At 42.2% G+C, this 23881-nt stretch overlaps 1 protein-coding gene across 1 annotated transcript in view; it reads left to right on the forward strand.

The window, feature by feature from the left end:
• Window positions 1-23881, forward strand: part of LOC118096596 (phospholipase A2 inhibitor alpha-like protein) — a 248253-nt gene that overhangs the window by 71214 nt on the left and 153158 nt on the right. The window contains exon 3 of the mRNA XM_088670140.1: window positions 17952-17994. The gene's annotated coding sequence lies outside the window, so the exon portion shown is untranslated. The remainder of the gene's footprint in view (window positions 1-17951; window positions 17995-23881) is intronic.

Below are 23881 nucleotides of genomic sequence, written 5' to 3' on the forward strand. Positions count from 1 at the left end.
TCCAGTGCATTTCCTTGCCACTTTCCTAAACTCAAAAAAATCATTTTTTTTAAAAAAAAGAAACAGTGGATTTGTTATGCTAGCATGACAGTTCTAATTCCCTTTAATTGTGCAAACATAAGTTTCTGGTATATGTTGAATTCCTCCTGCAAAATACTGACAGTCTGGAGTTGACCTTGCATTCCAGTCCAGGGTGCACCCAGTTTAGATGCTCCTATTGCTGCACTATTGTCATGTTGCATTAGGAATAGGGGAAGGAATAAAACTAAGCAATGTGTTTTTTTGTTAGCAACTTTGTCTTATAAGTCAGCAGGGACTAAGTAAGTTCTTAAAATTTGATGCACAACTGCTTGGTGTCTAATTAATCTCTCTTGTCTCCTTTGTATGTTTTGGTTCTAGAGATTAATTGATAGTGAAAGTAATTAAGTGGGCAAGCAATTATATCACCTACCTACATATATATATGAAGACAGCTGAAGGATGAGGTGAAGATATGTAAGGATCAATAGGAGGCCTCTGCTAATGATAATGACTTGATGCTTTAATTTACATTAGTTTTTGCATTATCATGGGAATCAAACTTGGTGCCTGTGTGACAACATGGAAATAGCCAGATTTTGTACAGTGATATTTAGCAGTGACCAGGCTTATTTGTTTCTTGGTGGATTTGCTCAATGATGTTTCTTTCTGAAGCTTTTCTACACAATTTCTAGATTAGTGTAAATATGTTTGAAGAAGGCCAGCTACTTGTATTAGCTTTCCCTACATCCCAGGTAATTTTAGTGGTTTGCCCAATGGGAGGTCTTTGTGCTGTCCAGAGGATGAAGGAACAAATTCTCCATCTTCCTCCTAGAATGTTTGACCACGGCTCTTTGTGGTCACATCTTAGCATTCACATCTGCAAAGCAGAATAATCCCTTGTGATTGACTTGGGATTATTTTAATTGTGTGAAGGATATGCTGTGAATTTGTGGTTTGAACAGTGAGAGGGTTGTTTCCCCAAGGTTTTTGGTGTTTGTTTTAAAAGTGTTATAGTACAGAAAACAAAGTTGCAATGGAGAACTGGCATTAGCTACGCTGGCTAAGGCTGATGGGAGTTGTCATTCAACCCCTGGCAGGCCACAGTTTCCATTTCCTGTTGTTGTGATTAAAGGCTTAATATGTAGAGGGAATATATCAGCTCAGAGAAATTAGTGAAACTGCTTGAGCCATAGCTGAGCAGTGGCCATGCACATGTTTTGAGGAAGGCAGACATTTCTACAGGATCACATAGCTAAGGCTAAGGATCACCTGGCTTTGTAGGCAAAAGATTCCATTTGAACCCCTTACATTTCCAGTTAAAAGATTCCCCCATTACCACAACAAGGAAAGGCTTCACTGCTTGAGATCCTGAAGAACTGCTCTGGAAACAATACGGACTAGAGAAACACATAGTGTTTCAGTTGTATGACTATTTTTATTGAAAGCTTTAAAAAGTAGCCACTGCAAGGAGGACAGGAGCTGAATTCATATGAGACTTGAAATTACGTGCTGGCAGATTGCCGCTTCTTTGATATCCTGTGCTTGGCTTATTACAGTGACCTTTCTGGGACTGTCGCTATTGTTATGCCATTCCTTGGCTGTAGATACTACAGTGCGGAAAAGCTAACAGACGAACACTTTGTGCTATGCTAACAATGCTGATGGTGTCATCGCTATGGGCTTATATTCAGCTCATCCATCTCCGAACTGCCTCCTCTTTAAAATTGCATATCCTGTTGAGGTCTAGATTTTGTTATTAGATCTTTTAAATTCTATCTCTCCCCCCCCCCCCCCCCGAATGATTAGAAATTCATAGATCAAAGGATATGCAGTGATATTGAGCATATCTTGAGGACAGAAAGTGGCAGGGGAGAAGGAAGCATTAAATGGGTTCAATTTCCATTTCAAGATGCAACTGGAATCTCTACATTTCATTTGCATGTGGTGAGTGGTGTGTTTGTGTGTCTGGGGCAGGCCATGCGAGAGAACAAAATTGGAAGACTTGGAATCTACGACTGTTCATGTACTGTTCACATGGCTAAGGTTCAAGTTTGTATGATGCAGAATATAAATGTAATGAATAGAAAAATGTAATGAATAAAAAATGCTTGTGTGTGTGCCTGCATTATGTTACCTGGTTATGTGCAGGAAGCAACTGTCACCTAGAGGCTCTATCCTGTGGCCTGGTAAATATATGAAACAGCCCAGCTGCCTTAACTACAACTAGAGAAGGTATTATTTGATAATAATAGCTTGATGGAAATTTAGCGTTTCTTCCAGGATCCAGGGCCATTGTAATTGAAATCAGATCCAACAATTTTTTTAAAAAAATAAATAAATTTGCCTTAGGGGCAAATTGGTTTCTAATATGTAAACACCCCCCCACAATGGGTGATCAATGGATTGTTAAGGAACAAGACAATAAAAACAAAATAGAACAGTATAATCTAGTCAATGAAACAGTCTCACACTTTTGCAGTGCCACCTGTGTCACAGTGCTTCCAGTATCATTCATAAAAACAAATCCATACAAAACAATTTTAGTGAAGAGTCTTGTTGCACTTCTTGCAAGCCCATTACCAGGAAGGAAGAAAACTGGAGCTAAATTGTCTGTCATGGTTGGGGACCTTTTGGCAAATTTATTTCTCTGTAAGCCGAGGGATGAAGCTTGCGAGAATTACTGCAGCCAATTGGAAACAATGTCTGAACAAAAGAAGGAGCGTGCTGAACCAGGTAGTTGCTGTGTGTGAGAGAGACAGATACACACATACAGAGAGAGAGAACACTCAAAGCACATTTTCCTCATCAAAGAATTATGGGAATTATAGTTTAAGTGGTGCTGGGAATTGTAAGGGTGCATTCAGACATGGGGAACATTGTGTTAGTTTTCCTGATTATAATGTAAGTGCTTCTGTCCCATTTTCTAATGTTCCTTTCTGTGTGGTTTTTTTTTAAACCAGAACTTGCTGGAACTCGGTTCCAGCACCTCTCAGGTGGGCGCCGTTGGCATTCTAAGAGAACTCATGTTGAGTTCTGGCACATCTTTTTTTTAGAAAACTACCACTGTTCCTTTCTCACTGCAATACCGGTTGTTATGGAATGTGTGGCTTTTTGACTGATATACGGGCATGCCACACTAAATTTCATTCACACCAGTGGGTGTGGTGTGACAACTGTCTGTGAACACACTTCTAGGTGAATTGCTTTAGCCTCTATTAACGTAAACATTGCCACTGGGTTTAATAGCCAGGCTAGCTTCCTGATGAGGTGATAGCTTGGGTGATGGGCCATTAAGGGAAACAAAGGAAGTGGCTCTGTGCCAGAGTACAAATGGGTGGGGCCCCTCCCTTAACTAACTAACTGGTAGGTAGAAAAACTAAAGCCAGAGTTGAGGTGTGAGAGCTAGAAGTTAGAAGCAGGCCACAGGCTAGGGCAGTTGACAGACAGATCCATGCCTTATTTCTTCTGGGATCCAAGGCTGTGGCTATGGGAGAAGCAAGACCTTCTTAAGGTGTTGATGCTGTGAGCCCCTCCATCATTGGCTCTGGCTGTACATATGTGTGAATATGCCATATATCATACAGGTGTCTCTGCTGTATCTCATTCCAAAGGTAACATTCCTGGGTAAGTGCCGTGTGTGTGTGTGTGTGTGTATGTGTGTATGAATGGGGGAGGGGAGAGGATGTTGAATGTTTATAAAATTTAAAACATTTATATACCACCATTCAAACCAATCCCAGAGATCTTTGTGACAGTTAAACAACACAACACATGGAATTTAATTCCAATAAATGCACATTATGATACCGGTAAATACAAATTAAAATGCAACCATAAATTCAGTAACCGTAACAGCTCCCAGTGCCCCCACTGCAGTGGAGCTGGTTCAGCAAAATACCATAGAAGCCACTGGGAGATCAAGCAAAAGCAACAGGACAGTGCTATTCCCTCCCTCCTTCCTCTGATAAAGAAAATTCAACAGTGCTGATTCAGAACTGAACACAGATTGGAAAGGTTCCAGAAAAATGGAATCGCCAAGACACGTCCTATTTAAATGTAATGACATAAAAATAAAAAAATGGGTAGCTGGTATGTGGGAGGGAGAAATGAGCTTCCGCCAAGTGACAGACACCTATGAGCTCTTAACGGCATCAAGCAGCTCCATGAATTTGTTACTATACCCAGGTCTGTAGTAAAATAAGATTACACAATAAGTAACTTGCTGTTAAACATTTCTGTTGTTTATCACTGCCATCTGCTAGCATAGATCATAGTCATTAGACACCTGTGTGTTTGGTGATGTTGGGTGCCCATCTGTTTGAACTGTGGTTATGACTGTGTTCAAAGCACTTGACATGTCTTTCCTGCCTGGGAGATAACCAGAGTGGAGTGAGAATCAGACTGCCGCCAGGGGGGGGGAGAAAATGTTTTTCATTCCAGTGTTGATTTAGTCATTCATGTCTCAGAATTCATACAGGCAGTTTTTTAAAAAATATACCGTATATAACACCTGCTTAACCAGTAGTAATCTGCTGTTGATCTCAGTTTGCCACCTTCACTCGAGAATCAATCTCAGTGCAACACATTAAAACCTTCATGTGTTTGTGCATGTATGTAATATGTAAAACTATTTTGTTCAGCCTGTCTCCTCAGGTTGAGGAGTGGAAAAGACTGTACATGGAAAGAATATATCTGCAGTGTTGTTGTGTTCATTTTGGCCGAACTGTTGGCATGGTGGCTTGGGATGTATATCTGCTGGGGGTGGGGGAAGCAGTTTGCAAATTAGCTTCTGCAAGGGAAGGAAGAAGTGTCCACTACGTAGGCTGTGATTAAAACCTATTGTTGTATTTATTTATGCCTTTCCCCCTGCTGGGACTCTTAGAGAGGTCAGCTGAGCATTTTTAAATATATCTTTATAACACCTGCTTAACCAGTAGTAATCTGCTATTGCTTCACAGTAGCGCCATTCAGACATTATTGTGCATTGACTAGAGGGGGAGTGGTAATCTATACATGTCGAGAACCATCATATGTGAGAAATGTGCTACATGTTCATGTCTTGAAAAGGAGCATGCTATTACCTTTTAAACGGTACTCTTTGCTTTTCTTAATAATGCAAAAACCCTTTGAAGGTGTTATAGATTGCAGCTGCTGCCAACCTGTCATCAAGACCATGGTGATTAAATCAATTCAGTAATTTTAAAGAGATGCTTCCATTTTATGATCAGAACAGGGAAAATACAACAGTCAATAGGAATGACATTTTCTTAAGCACTGGGGATTTTCTACCTGTTTTATCAGGAGGGGAAAATTCTTCGGTGAAGACCTTTTTTTAATTATGACAGGTTGCCATGCAGTTAAATATCTGTCTTCCTACCCCATTGCCCCAAGAGTTTAATTTGCTTTATCTGGAAGACATTTGATAAGGAATCTGAGAAGGGATTTTTGTCTGCATCTGAGTTTGTAAAAGATTCTCTGGGAGACTATTTCCTAAGGTGGTTCAGTTTCCTGGTGGATTTCCACATCCAAGGGCAGTCCATAATTCTGTTCACAGTATCTCCTCCTCCTCTTCCTGTGTGAACCCAGATTTGCTCTGGAGAGTTGGGGGAAGCACCAGAACCAATTTAAGGGGCACTCAGCAGAAGGAGAGAGGGGAAAGTTCCATTGTGGAAGGAGAAATCCTTGCAGTGATGGAACAAACTATTTAGATACAACATCATACAACCCTTGGTTTACATAACATACAGTATTATCCTATGCACAAAGTATTCAGATCTCATTGAGTTTGATAGGACTTGCATACAAGTAAGTGTACGTAGTACTGCAGCCTAATTTTTCTGCTAGTCCTGAACAGAGGCAAAAAGGCCAAACCTCCTGTCCACCTCAAACCCTATGGAGTTCCTCCTGATTTCAGAGACTTATTGTTGTTCAGAGACTAATGATGTTGCCAAAATATGTAATTTCTTGGTTTGTCTACCCTGCAATGTATATTCTTCTCTATAATGAATCAAGTGGCACTTCCACCAAGAGTTCTTCTCTAGTTTGGCATATCAAAACAGATTCTAAACGAACACATTCAGCTGAACAGATACATCCAAACTAGGTATAAGCACACAAATGTAATTAATTTTAGACCTTAATACTCGGTGAAATTCTGGCTGATAGGTGTGAAATGCAGTCTCAAGAAGACTTTTTTGTCTGGGGAACAATATATGAGTAAACCATCCCAAGTTGTTTCCTGTAATTGTTTAGGTGGGTACACTGGATAACTCAGTCAGTAGAACATAAGACTCTTAAACTCAGGGTTGTGGATTTGAGCCCCATGTTGGGTAAAAGATTCCTGCGTGGCAGGACTTTGGACTAGATGACCCTTGTTATCCCTTCCAGCTCTACAATTCTGGGATTCTATGATAATAAGCCAACTCAGACGCTGAAGGGAGGAAACTAAGCTCCTCTTGTGATGTTTTCTGATGATGGTGGTAATTGCCAACTCAGTTCTGAATAGCGTTCCCTCGTCATTAGTGCCCATGTACTTCAGTAACAGTTTTCACAGTCATCAAAGCTAGAAAGATAAAAGCTGGTGATGTTGAATTCCATATTCATTGCTATTTCCTTGGCTTTGGGGGAAGGCATTCAGAACATGTACAGACCAACTCCTGGCCTTTATTGTAGTTTAGGAAATAAGAGAATATGTACTATTGAGCTCCAGCTCATTTTGGGAGACTGTTTGCAAGGTGCTTTTTGTCTGTTTGAATATGTGTCTACCAAATGCCCTGTAAGCCCTGATCTCAGCGAGAGATCCTGGATTTGGCAAGACAAATAACATCTGTTGAAAAATCTTCACACATACATAAGATTTGCAGGTGCAGAGCCCTAGGCAGCTCTGAGCCTTTGAATCTCTCATTTGACAGCCTCAGACTCCACTGCCCAACATTTAACATCTTGAATTTTTCTGCATAGTTTGGTTCTGTGTGCTGTTGCCAAATATGCAAATGAGTTTAATGAAGTGCTAAGAGTCAAAAGCCTGGAGACAAAAAATAAATAATTCCTTGCCAAATGTATCCAACATAGCTGGTCAGAAAATAAATGAAATTTTTGTGTGTGCATGTGGTCCATTTTTAAAAAGCAAACAATCCTTGAGACTGCATTCCCCATTAGCTTTTAAACCAAGTTGATGTGTTTTATGATGGACATTACAATATATTAAATGCGATGCTCCTCATATTCCTGGCTGGCCAGTATGGGAAGTGTCTTGAATAAAGGCAGTCACTATTTCCCCCTGGGAGAGCCTACTAACCTTTTGCCAGAGTTGAAGAGCAATGACTAACACATTGCTTTCAGGTATATTTAAAAGCTTTCCCCAGCACCTTACTTGATATCTCCCCCATCTTTTTGTATATTTTCATTGGCATCTCTCACAGGAATCTCTGCAGTCCCTGAACCAGCCCTAAAGCGATATGTCACGGGATGCTTGGTCCTCAGTCTTGACCTGAGGGACTCACATAGTCCTTTGGCTATTCTAAAAGATCCAAGCCTGAGGATGATCTTCAGAAGAGAAGAATTCCTGCCCAATGGTGGTGGAAGAGGGGGGCGAGGGGAGTTCACCGCCTCCGGCACCACAATCCTGACGGGGTGCCATCTTGGCTGCCCCCCCCCGTGTTGGGCACCATGCCCCTACGGTTGGCATGCCACGCCGCCGGGATGTGCGCCAGTCACGCCCCCGCCTACTTTCCATCCCCGGTGCCGTAGCATGAAGGTCCACCACTGTCCCTGCCCCCTCCAAATTTCTGATCTTCAAGAGTGTGCACCATATTTCATTATTTTTCCAATGGAACATTAAGACAAAATGGAGTCTCCCAGTTATATTTGATCTCACTTTCTCTCACACATATTGTCAAAAAATTGAAATCTTTCTTCCCCCCCCTTAATATCTCTGGATACAGGCCGGCCAAAATTTCTATTTCTGTATCCTTCTCTTTCAGTGGCACCTCAGTCTACACTTTCCTTTTTATTGCATTTTTTTTTTACTTCAAAGTAACTAAATCATATAAAATAGTCTCCGGGTTGTTTATTTTGCACATATTACGTTTACCGTAAGAGCATCCTTGATACCAATTAAACCTTCCTGGGCCATCTGTAAACAAGCTCTGAATGTTTCTTCTCCTTCTATGTTTTGTATTTAAGCAAGATTTATTTCCAAACCACTTATAAATATCACTTTATGATTATTAGTTTAACCACCCTCAATTTGCAAAACCAAATGTGAGATGGGAATCTATTTCTTTGCATCCAGTTTTGCTTTGTGAGGCATTTTTACCCCACACAGAGTCATGGCAGTGCCATCTATTCGCAGGCCATATGCTTTGATGGGTTTGATTTCAAAGTCTCTAAGCAAAGGTCTTGATAGCAAATTACATGGAATAATGATATCAGTCACTTTGGTATTATGGATCAGATCACAGATGGGAATGGTTAAAGATGCGTTTGAGTGCCTGCCAGGCTTTCATGAAAGAGGGGATCAAGTGAAATTTTCTATGTGAAGAGCAGAGCTCTCACTTTCCACTGATACTCTTTTTCTCTGTGGAGTTACAAACATGGATACTGGGCCTGCACAGAGCCTTGCTTTGGAATATTCTAGAACTAGGCTCGCGGGTTGGTCGGCAGCCTGCCACCAGCTTAGTTGTGCCACATTCAAGGGTGTGTGGCTCACCCCAAGAGCTCAGTGGAATGATGGACAAATGCTTCTCTGCTCAATTTGGAATTACCTCAAAATGTTCTTGGAGAACTCGGTCTCTCTCTCTCTCTCTCTCTCAAAACAAAATAACACACACACACTTTCCCCCTGGGCATTCCCCTGGGCCTCATAATGCTGACAAACCTTTTTCCAGGGGTCTCCAGTGTGTTGTCCTTCAGAAATTGGACTACATCTCCCATCATCCCTGACCATTGACCATGCTGGCTGGAGTTAATGGGAGCTGGGGTCCAACAACTGCTGAGGGCACCAAAATCCTTCCCAACTTTGTCCAAACTCTTCCCCGCCCCCTGAAACTTTGGAATAAGGGGGCTGTGAAAATAGTCTGCAATAAGAATGGTAGCTCATTTATGTGCAGGGTGGCAGAGGATTTGTGAATCTGAGGCACACTCCCTTACCTCATGCAGGCCAATCCTATGAATATGGAGCATCTAAGACCAACTTATTATGGTGGCTAGTGCATTGATGAGGTATAGCAGCAGAATTGCTGCTATATACTATAAATCTCATCTTTTAAACTATTAAAAAAACCAGAAACATTTCCAATGATAAATACTTTTTTCAGGGTTGATTAGTACAGGGAGAGACTATACCAGGGGTTTCTCTACTTTTGCAATAAATTTGGTTTAGAAGATCAGCTAGAACAGAAGTGATTTTTCAGCTGCGCCTCTTTTGAGGTTAACTTTGTCTGCTATTGGCGAACCAGATCCTGTATTTAGTGTGAAGTGTGCAATTGCTGAGTCACGCGTTCTTCATAAATCTGAAGTGTAAAAAACCTGGCCCAGTTGTCACTAAATAGAGGTGTAAAAGCATTATTTTTAAAAAGCTGTTTTGGAGAATTAAAAAAAAAGAAGTTAAGAAAAAAAGTTCAATAATGTGATATTTGTTTATAAATAGTGTTTAGAAAACTTTAGACAAATATCTGTTCACATAAAAGGCAACATGTGCCTAACGGCTATATTAATAAAGCCCTTTTGGACATTCAGTGAGCTTGCTGGAGGCGTGGGGGCCAAGGTAGCGAGAGTGATATAACACAAGACAACCTCTTGGGATTGAAACAGGCCACAAATTTTGTTGATTACAAATGTCAGTAGGTTTTGGCAAAGGCATTGGATATGTATCCAGAATAATCTAAACCGCCAGCTGATCGATTGTACATTAGGGTCACAGGGTTAAGGATCGCCTTATGATGTATATCAGAGAGGTATTGCCACTTTGGGGACGGAAGCACCTCTCCCTGTGCCCTACTTCCTGGGGAGTAGCTTAAGCCTGCCCCTCTCCACCTTGACTAAGGATCCAACTCAATGCCTTTTTCACCAAGTTGTGACAGTTGCTATGTGTTAGGTGAAAAAACCCCAGACAGGCCCAGTTTGTCGGGAGGGGAAATTCTTGCCTGGCCCCGAAAACTGGCAGCTGGGATTCCCATAGCAAGCTTATACCCATGACTTGCCCGCTTACCTTTGGGCAGGGTTCAGCATGCTGCATAGGCAGGAAGGGTGGAAAATCTGGCTCAGACTTAGCTGCCAGGTCTGGACACAGTCCTCTTAAATGCCCAAGGAGTAGACCTAAGTGAAGGCAGGAGGGGAAAGTCCCCACTCAGGTCCTCTACTTGAGACCCATCCCCTGGCCCAAACATGATTGGCTGGGGCCATGGGAAGGTTCCCATCAGTCTCAATGACCAACAGAGGAGGACATGACATCGCCTGCCGGCCATCTGGCGATCGCCTGGCTAAGTCATGGGCTGTGCCATGCCACAGCCGCCACCACTTCCCACATAGGAGGTAAGTGGACTTTTGTGCTGGTCAACATAGAAGCAGGACTGCACTGAGTAGCTCTGCCCATAGGCTTCACACAAAGTACCACCATCTGTAGTGATGGCGCCTTCATGTATACATAAACATGAAGCCTCCATCACAATAGTCATGCTCCTAATGTGACTGCTAGGGGGCAGAAATACTCAGTGTGGCCCCACTTCTGTCTCGACCAACACAGGAGCAAGAATCCCAGCTTAAATGAATTTCATAGGGAATCTGAACCATTTTAGTAATCTGATGTGCTTGGGGGCTTGCTTAGATGGAGTGGGGACTCTCTTTGGCAATTCTGTAGGAGAGCACTGTTCTGTGCATAACAGTTTCCTTAATGGATGAAGACCCAGAAAAAGGACCCATTCCAAATTCAGTGCATGTCTAAATCTTCAATTTGTCAGATATAGGCAATGAATGACAAATCATGGTTCAGTTACATCTAGCAGTCTTCTAGTTCATAATGTTTATGAGCTAGACATGGGGTAGCTGTCTAGATCTGCAATGGACAACTGGTGGCTTGTGAGCTGGGTGGAGCTGAACAAAATTGTACTGGGCTCTTAATATTTAATCAGGGTGGGTTTAAAAGATTGCCTGTTGGCTCACCTGAAAGGAAAGTAAAAATATCCCCAGCCATTTGTTACTTCTGTCTTCCGATTGATGGGGAAATCTGCAGAAAGAGCTAAATACTATTTTGGGAGCGACTAGATGAACTAGGTGCTACACTTAGTTATGGGATAGTTCCAACATTCTTGCTGATAATTGCTGGCAACTGCTAAGGATGGAACGAACTGTGTACTATTTAATGAATATCTGCTAGTGATTAAAAACTATTCTCATTGAGTTTTAACAGCTCCTGCAATGATTCCATACATACACACTCTGTAAATAATTGTAGCTTAGTTTTCGAATCGAATAACCTTCTTAATAGACTTTCAAGAAATATACCCAGCTTCTAAAGATAATTAGCCACCAATTTATTAAATTTACTAACCATGTAATACGCCAACATCTTCTTAATTAGCCAGTCTTGCAAAATGCCAATAAATGTGTTTAATGATCATTTGCAATAGCACAGGGTTGCATCCTTAATGAATCTACAGCATAGACTTTTTGTTCAGCCACCTCAAATAGCTAATAGCAATAAGTGTTCTAACCTTTTGAAAACTATGTTAGAGTACAGCCTCCGCTGTCCCTAAACCCCTCTAACATGTTTACAGTGTGTTTCCATGAATATCCAATTCCCGCTCTGCCATCAAAAACTGAATAAACAGAAAATTCAATGAAAGCAAATAGGGCCCTGGTTTTAGTGGGTTGGTGTTGGTTCAGAATCCCCCCCCCATACTGATAAACTGATACTAGTGTTAATTGCAGGCCCAGGGGCAGTAGCCCAACTACACCAGGGGCAGATGTGTTGTAGGTAAAAATGAATTCAATTATTGGGATTGAAATAACCACAACAATTGATTACAGACCCTTCAGGTGTCCTGATTTTCCAGGGACAGTTCCGGAATTACGAAAGCCATCCCGGCTTTTGATTTGATCCGGGAATGTCCCTATTTCCCTTGCCAGTGCTTCCAGTGCTGAGCTCGGGAAGGAAGACGAGCCGGTGTTTGTCCTGAGTGACAGCAGCAGTGGCAGCTCAAAGGAGCATCCCATTCCCAGCCTCTCGTGTGGCTGCCTGGCGTGCTGATGGCATCAGGCAGCCGGGCAGGAGAGGAACAATTCACACACACCTCTCTCAGACGTGCCCTTGAGAGAAGACTGTGTGCTTTCTTTTGTCTTTGTTTTTATTTAGACTAGCTTCTTTTTAACTTATTGCAGGCATCCCCAAACTTTGGCCCCCCAGATGTTTTGGACTACAATTCCCATCATCCCTGACCACTGGTCCCGTTAGCTAGGGATCATGGGAGTTGAGGGCCAAAACATCTGGAGGGCCGAAGTTTGGGGATGCCTGTCTTATTGCATTATGAAAAAAAGCTTTAATAAACTCTTATTTAAAAGAGGCAAATTAAAAAAGAGAACTTTTTCTTCTGATCCGCTGCTGATCAAAATATCACCAAATGCATTGATTGTATATGAAACGAATGTATTGAAGTCCTGTATTCTATTGGATTACTGAGATAATATATGCAAGGTGTCTTAAATACTTGGAATATGCTAAATGTGTATTATTTGGTACTACTAGAAGGTCACATACATTGCCCAACCAGCGCTCTCAAAATCTTATTTTCCATTCCAATATATTATTATTATTATTATTATTATTATTATTATTATTATTATTATAAAATATCCCCTGCTCCCCCCAACACACACACATCCCTCACAGAAATACCCTGTTTCGTCTATATTTAAATATAGTATAAAGAAAAATAAATATATTTATCATGCAGAGATTAATATGTCTTATAGTTACACACATGAGAGGCAGAGCTGTAACAGAGAGTAAGAGAATCAGCCTTAAAGTAACTTACAAGTAACATTTAAAGACATGTAAAACCTTGACCCTGAGCATCTTTCTTCCTTTCCAAGCTGTTTTGGGAAGCAATCAAGCTATTACTTACTTAGCTTCCGCTCTACGTTTTTCACTAAAGTGGGAGCTGCTGTTAGGTTTTTTTTTGTACGTTTCTGTAATGTTGAGGTTGCGATGCAAGACTGGTTCTCGCACACACTTGCATGTGTGTATGTGTGAAGGAGCCATCACTGAATTAACGCCACAGATGGAACTCTCATATGGCTTCACAACTCTGCAAACAAAGTGCTTTTCAACGAACTTGGCTCCCATTTGGCTACAAGTCAAGTGCTGAGTCATTTGCCCAGTTAATGCATCTGGTGTTCTCCCAGAAGGCAGGATTAATGCGCAAGCATCAATTATATTCACGTCTGTGTCCACCAGAAGCTGTGCACATGGGGCCTCTGCACATGAACTGAATCATTACATGACTGTACATGTGAGATGGCACATTGATGGTGATGTAGATCAAAGCATCCAAGGGCTGCCTAATCTGCTAGTCCTTGACCTACTTGGATAGGAAATGGGACTAATTTATAACAGTACAGATCTTTCTTTTAATTAGATACAGTACATTCTAAAGAGACTGGGCAGACTTCTCAGTTGTGATACTGTGCATCATCTTCACATTTTGCAATACAGTTCTTGGCTCAAAAACATACTAACACCCACATAAAAATGCACATTTTAGGCTTTTTTCAAAACAAGAAGTGAATTTTGTAGTTTTTTTAAAAGTTGCAGATTGCAGATATAGGATGAAACAGACTCATAAATGAATACATGCAAAACTGAGATGGAAAACTTATTTCCATCTCTAGGTGAGGACAGTACTGTGCTCAGTTGAATTTGTCCAAGGTTTTGCTCAGTTTGGGTGCAAACTCATAATTTTCACATTTTTTGTTGTTGCTGCAGTTAAACCACAGAGTCTAGGGCTTGCTGATCAGAAGGTCGGTGGTTCAAATCCCTGCAATGGGGTGAGCTCCCATTGCTCGGTCCCAGCTCCTGCCCACCTAGCAGTTCGAAAACACATCAAAGTGCAAATAGATAAATAGGTACCGCTCCGGCGGGAAGGTAAACAGCGTTTCCATGCGCTGCTCTGGTTTGCCAGAAGCAGCTTTGTCATGCTGGCCACATTGTCTGCGGACAAACACTGGCTCCCTCGGCCTATAGAGCGAGATGAGTCCGCAACCCCAGAGTCGGACACGACTGGACCTGATGGTCAGGGGCCCCTTTACCTTTACAGAGCCGAGAAAAGGCTTAGATGAAAAATAAAATGTGGGGGGAACTTTTGAAAGCAAATTTCAAAACAGTTATGGGTGGCTTGTTTTTAATAGTGGCAGCTGACTGTAATAAATCATTTTGGCCAAGAAAGTAATGCCATTTAGTTTCCACAGTCTGTGATTTATAGGGAGATGTTTTCATGAGAAAAAGAATAATTAGATTAGTGCATGGAGAAGGAAAGGTAAATACACTTCTTTGACTCCAAGTTTCTCAAGGTTGGTGCCCTCCAGATGTTCTGGTCCAGCGGTGCCAACTTGAATAAAATATTGGGGGACGGGCAGGTAAGCCCTGCCCTTCAAAATTGGTCACATGATGCAACACATGCACAGCATTTGAATGGCAATGCCCATCAACTGGGGGGCACCCCCACAAATATTATCTTTTGGACTACAGTTCCCATGTGCCTGAGCCACTACAGCCGGTGATCAGGAAATGATGGAAGTTGTAGTTCAAAGCAGCAGCAGAGCACCAGGCTGGAGGGTCTGGGTGTAAACAGGAAAGTTATAGATATTACTTTTGAAAGATGAAAAGTATTCCTGATGCCTTCTCATACTATATTGCCTTTCAAGTAAGAATGGTGAAGGTTTGACAGGAATAGTGTGAACTTATTCCTCAATATATTTGCTCATTCAGGAAGGCATGGGTTTCCTATTCTTGAACTCTCATGTGCTCTCTTATGATTACTTAAATTCTGAACTGATGTTTTATAGCAGGCTTCCCCAGGCCCTCCAGATGTTTTGGACTACAATTCCCATCATCCCTGACCACTGGTCCTGTTAGCTAGGGATCATGGGAGTTGTAGTCCAAAACATCTGGAGGCCTGCAGGTTGGGGATGCCTGTTTTATATTTTAACATTTAAAAGAATGAGAATAGGCTTTTTTTGCAGTTCCTACATGGTCTTTGCTTTAGTGAAGAAAACCTGAAATTGTATACACAGTAGTTGACTATTGTGGCCAGACCAAGGGACTGGAAGTGGGGCATAAAGTTGAAAGGTGATGCTGTCTGGGGGCAGAAAATGGTACCTGGGAGGACAGGGCAGAGACTTGTTCTGTGCAACATCTTGTGCTAGGATGCAGATGAGCAGCAGTAGTTGGGAAGCAGGAAAGAAGCAAAGCAGGCAAACCTCTCAATCCAAGCAAAAAAAATCCCTTGCCAGAAAGTACAGTGGTACCTCGGTTTATGAACACAATTGGTTCCGGAAGTCTGTTCATAAACTGAAGCGTTCATAAACTGAAGCGAACTTTCCCATTGAAAGTAATGGAAAGTGGATTAATCCGTTCCAGATACGTCCGCGGAGTACTCAACCTGAAGCGTGCTTAACCCGAAACATGGGTGTAATTGGTTCCGGAGGTCTGTTCATGAACTGAAGCGTTCATAAACTGAAGTGAACTTTCCCATTGAAAGTAATGGAAAGTGAATTAATCCGTTCCAGATGGGTCCGCGGCGTTCGTAAACCGAAAATTCGTAAACCGAGGTGTTCATAAATCGAGGTTCTACTGTAATGGGAAAGAGGATGTGCTGCCAATGCCCTCCACCAGGGGCAGACTTTGGTAATCTTTCATAATATGGCACCCTCTGTGAGCCCAAACCTTTGTGTCCCCAAATAGATCTTCTCAATTATGGATCTTCTCAATTTTGTGGACTTTTGGCTCGGGGGAACTGCTCACACCACCCTAAATCCAGCACTTTCCTTTTGCTGGTGCCAGACTCCGCTATGGGAGAGATAAGAGTGAAAAAGACTCTCTTCCCCCACCGAATTGTATTTGGATGACTATGGCCTCTTGGGGTGCAGCAAGGCTAGAGCTAGGAATGCAGCTCCCTGGCATTTTTATGTGTTGATTTTTGGTCTGTTGATTTTGATGTGACTCTGTACTTGTTAGTTCAGATTATTTTCTTGTAACTACTGAATTTATGCTATGCAAGTTGTCTTTTCAAACGCAATGTTTTGAACGTTTCCTGTGGACCACTTTGGGCACAGCATTACTGTGGAAAAGGCATATATAAACTATACTGAACTGGAGAAAAAGGCTGGAAACTTAGAATCTGGCAACACAAACTTGAAAAGGAGACGTGGCAAGGACAGAGAATGCTCTTTCCTAACACAAAGCACAAGGGAGAAAGTGATTAATACTACTTGCCAAATGGAGATATTTTTAAACGGGGGGGGGGACTGTGATCCATGGTTTGCATTGAGCGCACAGTCTGCACAAGACCAAGAGAAAGGAAACAGAACAGAAAATAGCTAATGGTCTCTAGATAAAGGGGAAATGATTGCTCCGTAACTGTCCTCACCCCATTTCTAGTTCTTTGACTTTTTCTTTTTGGTGATATAGGGGATTTTTTTTTTGCAAGAAGCAGGCATGCCGCTTCAGAAAGATGAGAGTCTACATGAGTTTATTCCTCGAGTGGCCTTGTGTGTCTGATTTTATTATGAGATTTAAAAATAACTACAACAAATGTTCACATAGTGTTTTTTACACAAGAGAGGCTTAGCTGTTAACCATTCAGTAGAGAACAAGTTCCATGCAATAGGGTGCTTAGGGAGGCAAAATGTCCCATGAGCCTCTGAGTGCTTGCTACTTTTGTCACTATTCACTTATGTTCGCAGCCTAGATTGTAACTACAGTGGAACCTCGGTTTATGAACACCTCGGTTTACAAATTTCCGGTTTACGAACGCAGCGGACCCATCTGGAATGGATTAATTCACTTTCCATTACTTTCAATGGGATAGTTCACTTCAGTTTATGAACGCTTCAGTTTATGAACAGACTTCCGGAACCAAATACACCCATGCTTCGGGTTAAGTATGCTTCAGGTTGAGTACTCCGCGGACCCGTCTGGAACGGATTAATCTACTTTCCATTACTTTCAATGGGAAAGTTTGCTTTAGTTTATGAATGCTTTAGTTTAAGTACTCCGCGGACCGTCTGGAACGGATTAATCCACTTTCCATTACTTTCAATGGGAAAGTTCGCTTTAGTTTATGAACGCTTTAGTTTATGAACAGACTTCCGGAACCAATTGTGTTCATAAACCGAGGTACTACTGTATACTGGATTGTAACTATACAACCCCCTTCCTCTTCAAATAAGTCTCCACTGTTATAGGGATGAGGTGTGATATTGTCAATGCAAAGCAAAGGAATTGTCCTTTGCGTGGTACAATCTCATTGGCTGCATAACAATTTCACTATTTCCAAGGATATTTCCAAGGATATTCTCCATGTGCATCTCAACAAGTGATTGAATAAGGCCTCTTATTAGATCGGGGGGGGGGGGGAGATGCAACTGCTTCAATATGCGATCCACACAATGATTGAGTATTGCATTATATGATTTACAGTATGCATGTTTACTCTGTGTGAGGAATTCAATATTGGCGATTTCTGGTGCAAACCGGCCTGATCTTCCCCTCTTGGACTAATGTGCAAATCAGAACTTAATTATTCAACAGTTTTCACACTCAGCAGCTTAAACATATAAAAATATGTTAAGAAATACTGTTTTGAGTGATAATATACCGGTATTTACAAAATGCACATTTTAATATGATACTTTTCTGGTGTTTTTTTTTGCAGATAAATACAGAAACGGGACAGAATGGATGGAAAAGAAACACAGGTAAGAAATGGATTAATATATCACCCATCTTGACTTGGAAGTAAGTCTCACTGTGGGTCTTACTCGCCAGGATTGCGAGCCATAGGGAAATTGTTATTTGAATAGGGAACATGATGTACAATTTGTCCAACTCTGTGCATAAGGCACAATGATTTTTTTCGTTGTCTTTCCATGAAAAGTGCTAGATGTGATACCAGTATAGGAAGGCAGATATTTTCATGAAAGTTGCTGGAAAGGATTTGCATTTCTGTTTGCCTACACCTTGAAATCTTGCCATATTTATGATTTAAAGTGGAGGTGTGATTTAACACACACACACACACACACACACACAGAGAGAGAGAGAGAGAGAGAGAGAGAGAGAGAGAGGATCCCAGTGGCTTTCTCTGTTTAAATAATGAAAAGGGGCAGAATAGCTCATGAGGTTAGTAATTACTTAGGATTTTTTAAATTTTGTTTTACCTCTACTTGGAAAAGCAATTTGTTTTCACCTGACAGCTGTTTAGCATGTTGTGTGTTCAATGGTTTGATGGTTTTTGGCAAGTTTCTAGTGGGCAGCTGTCCATGCCACACAGTTGGTGCCCATGTTGACAATCTAGCTCCCATTGTTAAAGGAATGAATTGGGTGTGGGGACTGAACAGCTCTTCCCTTTACCCTAGTGTTACCGTGTAGATAGAATTTGGCAGTAAGAGCATAGGAGGCGGATTGTGTTCCTTCTGTTCATGTTGTACAAAATTCTAGTTACAGTGAAAGAAGTCAGTCTCCAGAGCTATATCAATTCAAGCATCTTCCTTTGCACAATAATACTGCCTTGAATATTTATTTATTTATTTATTTATATCTGAGATATAATACGGCATTCTCTTGCAAAACAACTTTCTTGTAGAAGCTATTTGCCTAATCATACCAGTGCTTAATAATAATAATAATAATAATAATAATAATAATAATAATAATAATAATAATAATAATATATTATTATTTATACCCCGCCCATCTGGTCGGGTTCCCCCAGCCACTCTGGGTGGCTTCCAACAAAATATTAAAATACAGAAATCCATCAAACATTACATTAAAAGCTTCCCTAAACAGGGCTGCCTTGAGATGCCTTCTAAAGGTCTCGTAATTGTTCTCTTTCACCTCTGGTGGGAGGGCATTCCACAGGGTGGGTGCCACTACCGAGAAGGCCCTCTGCCTGGTTCCCTGTAACTTGGCTTCTCGTAGCGAGGGAACCACCAGAAGGCCCTCGTCGCTGGACCTCAGTGACCAGGCAGAACGATGGGGGTGGAGATGCTCCTTCAGGTATACTGGACCGAGGCTGTTTAGGGCTTTAAAGGTCAGCACCAACACTTTGAATTGTGCTCGGAAACGTACTGGGAGCCAATTTATTTATGCTACCCTTTCTCCAAGGAGCTCAGGATTAGAAATAATAGAATCATAGAGTTGGAAGGGGCCATGAGGATCATCTAGTCCAGCATTGCTGGAATCTTTTGCCTAATGTGGGGCTTGAACCCATGACGCTGAGGTTTTACTACCTTCCCCCCCCTTCAATGCCTCCCCACTCCCCGGTTATTGTCTTGAGGATAGTGACTGACCCAGTGAGTCTTGCTACCAAACAAGAATTTTAACCAAGGATTCCCTAATCCTTTGGCTGCGCTATATCTTTAAAGCACATTCAAAACACACTTTCCCTCTTAAAAGCTTCTGGACACCATAGTTTGTTAGGGATTGTTGGGAATTATAACTCATTGAGGGGTAAACAACAGCAATCAGAACTCTTTGAGGTGGGGAATGAGCTTTAAAAGTACAGGGTGGAATTCAATATGGCGCCCTTCTGGTCATTCCATCTGCTTGCCAGATAGAATGATCACCCCTCTCATGGGCGTACCCAGGATCAAAACTAGGGGGGGCAAGGGGAGGGGCCAAGGCACGGAAGGGGAGGGGCCACAAAGTGGGCGGGAACAGCGAACTCGCGCTCCACCGGGCTGTGCCCCTCCCTAGAAGCAGGGCTGGTGGGCGGAGGCGGAGCCCAGCCCAGCGGAGCGCGAGTTCAGCGTTCCTGCCCGCCGCGCCGCGCTCTCTGGTTCCCCGCCGCGCTTGGCCTTGCCAGAGGGCGCGACGGGGAGCTGGAGGGAGGGCGCAGCGCGGCGGGCGGGAACGGCGAACTCGCGCTCCGCCGGGCTGTGCCCCTCCCTAGCAGCAGGGCTGGTGGGCGGAGGCGGAGCTCAGCCCAGCGGAGCGCGAGTTCGGCGTTCCCGCCCACCGCGCCGCGCTCCCTGGTTCCCCGCCGCGCTTGGCCTTGCCTGAGGGCGCGCCGGGGAGCTGGAGGGAGGGTGCGGCGCGGTGCGGCGGGAATGGCGAACTCGCGCTCCGCCGGGCTGTGCTCCGCCTCTGCCCACCAGCCCTGCTTCTAGAGTAGGGCAGCTGCCCTAACTTGCCGCATGGTGGGTACGCCCTTGACCCCTCTCCTCCATGTGCTGTTCTGAGGGTTCTCCTGACATCCCCCTCCAAGCTGATTTTGGGGGGGACATAGTGGAGGAGAGGGGGGGAAGCCCCGTTATGTAAGCAGAAATCCTTGACCAGGCTTTCACTTAAAGCAAGGGAAGGGAGTGGGGGAGGTAATGGTTAACACAAACCTAGATATATTCCCTTTTCTCTCTACCAAAGCATGTCCGTATTTATTCTTGCCTGTGTCATATCTACCTAAGACCAAAACAAGCCAACATAATACATTGTCTGTTGGGAATAAAGGTAATTAAGTCAATTGCACATGTCACCGGCAACAATGAGACCTATTTTATGCTGCTTAGAAACAATGTGATTTTAAGTAGGGAACACAATGCACAATCTAACTCTACACATGATGTGCAACTGCGATCTGGAAAGTTTGAAAGTGGCATCGCCAAATGTTTCAGCCCATTCTCTTCCCACCTTGGGATGCTTGAGGAATCTAGTTATTGCTGATTCCTGTGCAAAATGTAGGGATGGATGGACCAGCCCATTCCTGTTCTTTATCAGTTTTGCATATGCTCAATACATCCTGGTTTTTGTGGATTTTTCAAAGCAAACGAAACTTTCATATGCAAATACCATAGTTCCCATTTTACCATATTTCCCAGTGTGCTTCCCCCTAAAACAGCACATTTTGTGCATTTTAAAACTAAACCTGTAAAACAGAATTTGTAGAAGTGTGCCGTCCAATTGACAGGTGTATTCTGATCTGCATATAAATCCAGAACCAGCAAATTAGGTAGGTTTAGAATATGGACCGTACAAATTTCTTCTCCATCCTTAACATAATAATCCAATCCTTTTACAGTGAAGATAGGAATTTAGCTACCCTTCTCTTAATCCCACCAATATTTGAGGGTAATTGCCATTCAGAATACAGGCAAGTGTAACAAATCTCATTGCTTTTTCTATTGTTAGGCTATTATTTTTAATATGTAAGCCATTTTTGGAACAGTTCAAAGTGGTATGTAAAATATTCTAAACAAATAGAAACAGTCCATTATGAATCTGACATGTCTACAGTGAATGCTTGCCCGTGGAAGCAAAGGACCATTTTTAAAAGTTAAACCATTAAAACACGAATACTACTTGCTGAGACAGCACCATTCTGTTCAGCTGCACAGCATGACCCAGCAAGAGAACCATCAACAATTGGTATTTGGCCTGCCAAGGAGAAAGAATCACCAGGAACCAAATGTTTGACCCTTTAGGCATAGTTTGGAAGAATTATGAACTAGGAACAAAGCAAAACCTGCTCGCAATATTCAAAGATAATACCCTATTTAATTGAGCAACGGGCCACCAGCAGGTGGGGAAACCCAAATTTCAATGCTCCTTTTTAAAGCCTAGTTTTTAGATGCATCTCTCACTGTGCAGCTCATACCAGGACCAGGCGTTGCTATTATCTTATTTTTAAAAAATGGTTCAGTGCCATTGCAGTATGGATGTTAGAACAAGGCTAAGCTAGAGAAAAGGCACACAGACAGATGGGCTGCAATTTGCACAGGATTTTTTTGGAAAGCCACGGCAAGAAAGAAAGGGGAATGGCTTTTGTGTTTGTGTGTGCAGCTGAAAACAGAGGGATGAAAGATGGTGGTTCCTTTAAGCATCTAGACTAATTTGAATAGGGCTTGTGTTGCTGGCACACTGGTTTAGTAGGTCAGGTAGAAGGTGGGCATGTAAAGGAGTGAGTCAGAGCTCAGTGGGAGATCACATTATCCGCATTCTTAGTGACTGGGGTTCCATCCTTTACATTTCCACTTTAAAAAAGGATCCTAGTGACTATCATCAGCATCACGATTCATGACTCAAACCTGAGCAGCCTGGAATTGTTAATACAATTTAAGATAGCGGGGCTAAAAAAGAACTTTTCTGAACCCCTGAGAAACCTAAGTAGGCAATACTTGACTGGATGGACCAGTGGTTTGAGTCTTCAGGAGGTAGATGCTTGCATGGGTGGTGCCATGTATGTTGGAAAGAATTGGCTCACGTTTCAAGACAGGTGATTATTCACAGACTCTCCAGTTGTCCCTATTTTTCAGGGACAGTCCTGGATTTACAGAAGCTGTCCTGGTTTCTAATTCGATCCTGGAATGTCCCGCTTTTCCTTAGGATGTCCCCAGTGCCTTTTTTTCTGGGGGGAAGCAGGGGAATGCATACCCCTAAACATTTTGTGAATCTAAGTTTGGCCTCATTGAGGGACAGTGTTTCAATATGAGTAGGAAAATGAGAGTACCTCTAAACATTTTTTTAAGAAAAATAGCACTGGGCATCCCTATTTTCATCGGAGGAATGTTGGAGAGTATGGAGTTATGGAGCCAAGAAGATAAGTATTGAGACAACCTTCAGAAGACACTTGAAAGCAGCCCTGTATAGGGAAGTTTTTAAATGTTTCATCAAGTTTTTATATATGTTGGAAGCCACCCAGAGTGGCTGGGGCAGCCCTGCCAGATGGGTGGGGTATAAAGAATAAAATTATTATTATTATTATTATTATTATTATTATTATTATTATTATTATTATGGAATAGGACATCCCTATTTTCATTGGAGAAATGTTGGAGGGTAGGGATTCGGCAGGAACTCTTATCTGTAGTTGGTTTATTAGTTCTATGCATAGGAGTTCAACATAATAAACAAAATGGACTTAGATTCTAGAAATGTAGGACCTAGTTCTGCATGAACATGCATAGATCTGAGTTGTAGATGCCACTGCACTTGCTGGCATTTGTTTTTTAGTAAATGGCTTTTGGATTAGGCTGCAAGGTACTGCAAGCTGTGACTTTATGGGAAGAGCAAACAATCTGTGTGTTATTTCTCATTTCATTTGGGTAATTGGTCCCTCCACTGAGCTTGAGGCCACACAACATTTTGGAACAACTGTTGTATACTGTAAAACCACCTGCTAGCACGAGAACATGTGTTCTGCATACCTAGAACAAGCCAAGTTAAAATGTCATGAATACTTGAAATCAGTATTTCCCCAAACTTGGATCTCCAGCTGTTTTTGCACTACAGTTCCCATCATCTCTGACCACTGGTCCTGCTAGGTAGGGATGCTGGGAGTTGTAGTCCAAAAACAGCTGGAGACCCTAGTTTGGGAAACACTGCTTTAAACTATGTGAGTATTCAGATCAATAGTGAACCAGAATGAAGCAGTTCACAAAGAAAAGAACTTCAAACTGTTATGGACAAGGTTCCAATGAAGTGTCAATGAATGAACAGATACAGTATATAGAACCACATCCTTAGTCAGGACAGAAAAAGGGTGATAGGGGATTTTTTAAAAAAACAAACTTTGTAAAAAAAATAAAAAAGTCTATGGAGAAAATGGAAAGTGAATCTTGAGTTGTGGAGAATTAAATACAGCCTTCT

This window comes from Zootoca vivipara, chromosome 5 (genome assembly GCF_965207765.1).
Source record: "Zootoca vivipara chromosome 5, rZooViv2.hap1.1, whole genome shotgun sequence".
In the NCBI taxonomy this organism is placed as follows: Eukaryota; Metazoa; Chordata; class Lepidosauria; order Squamata; family Lacertidae; genus Zootoca; species Zootoca vivipara.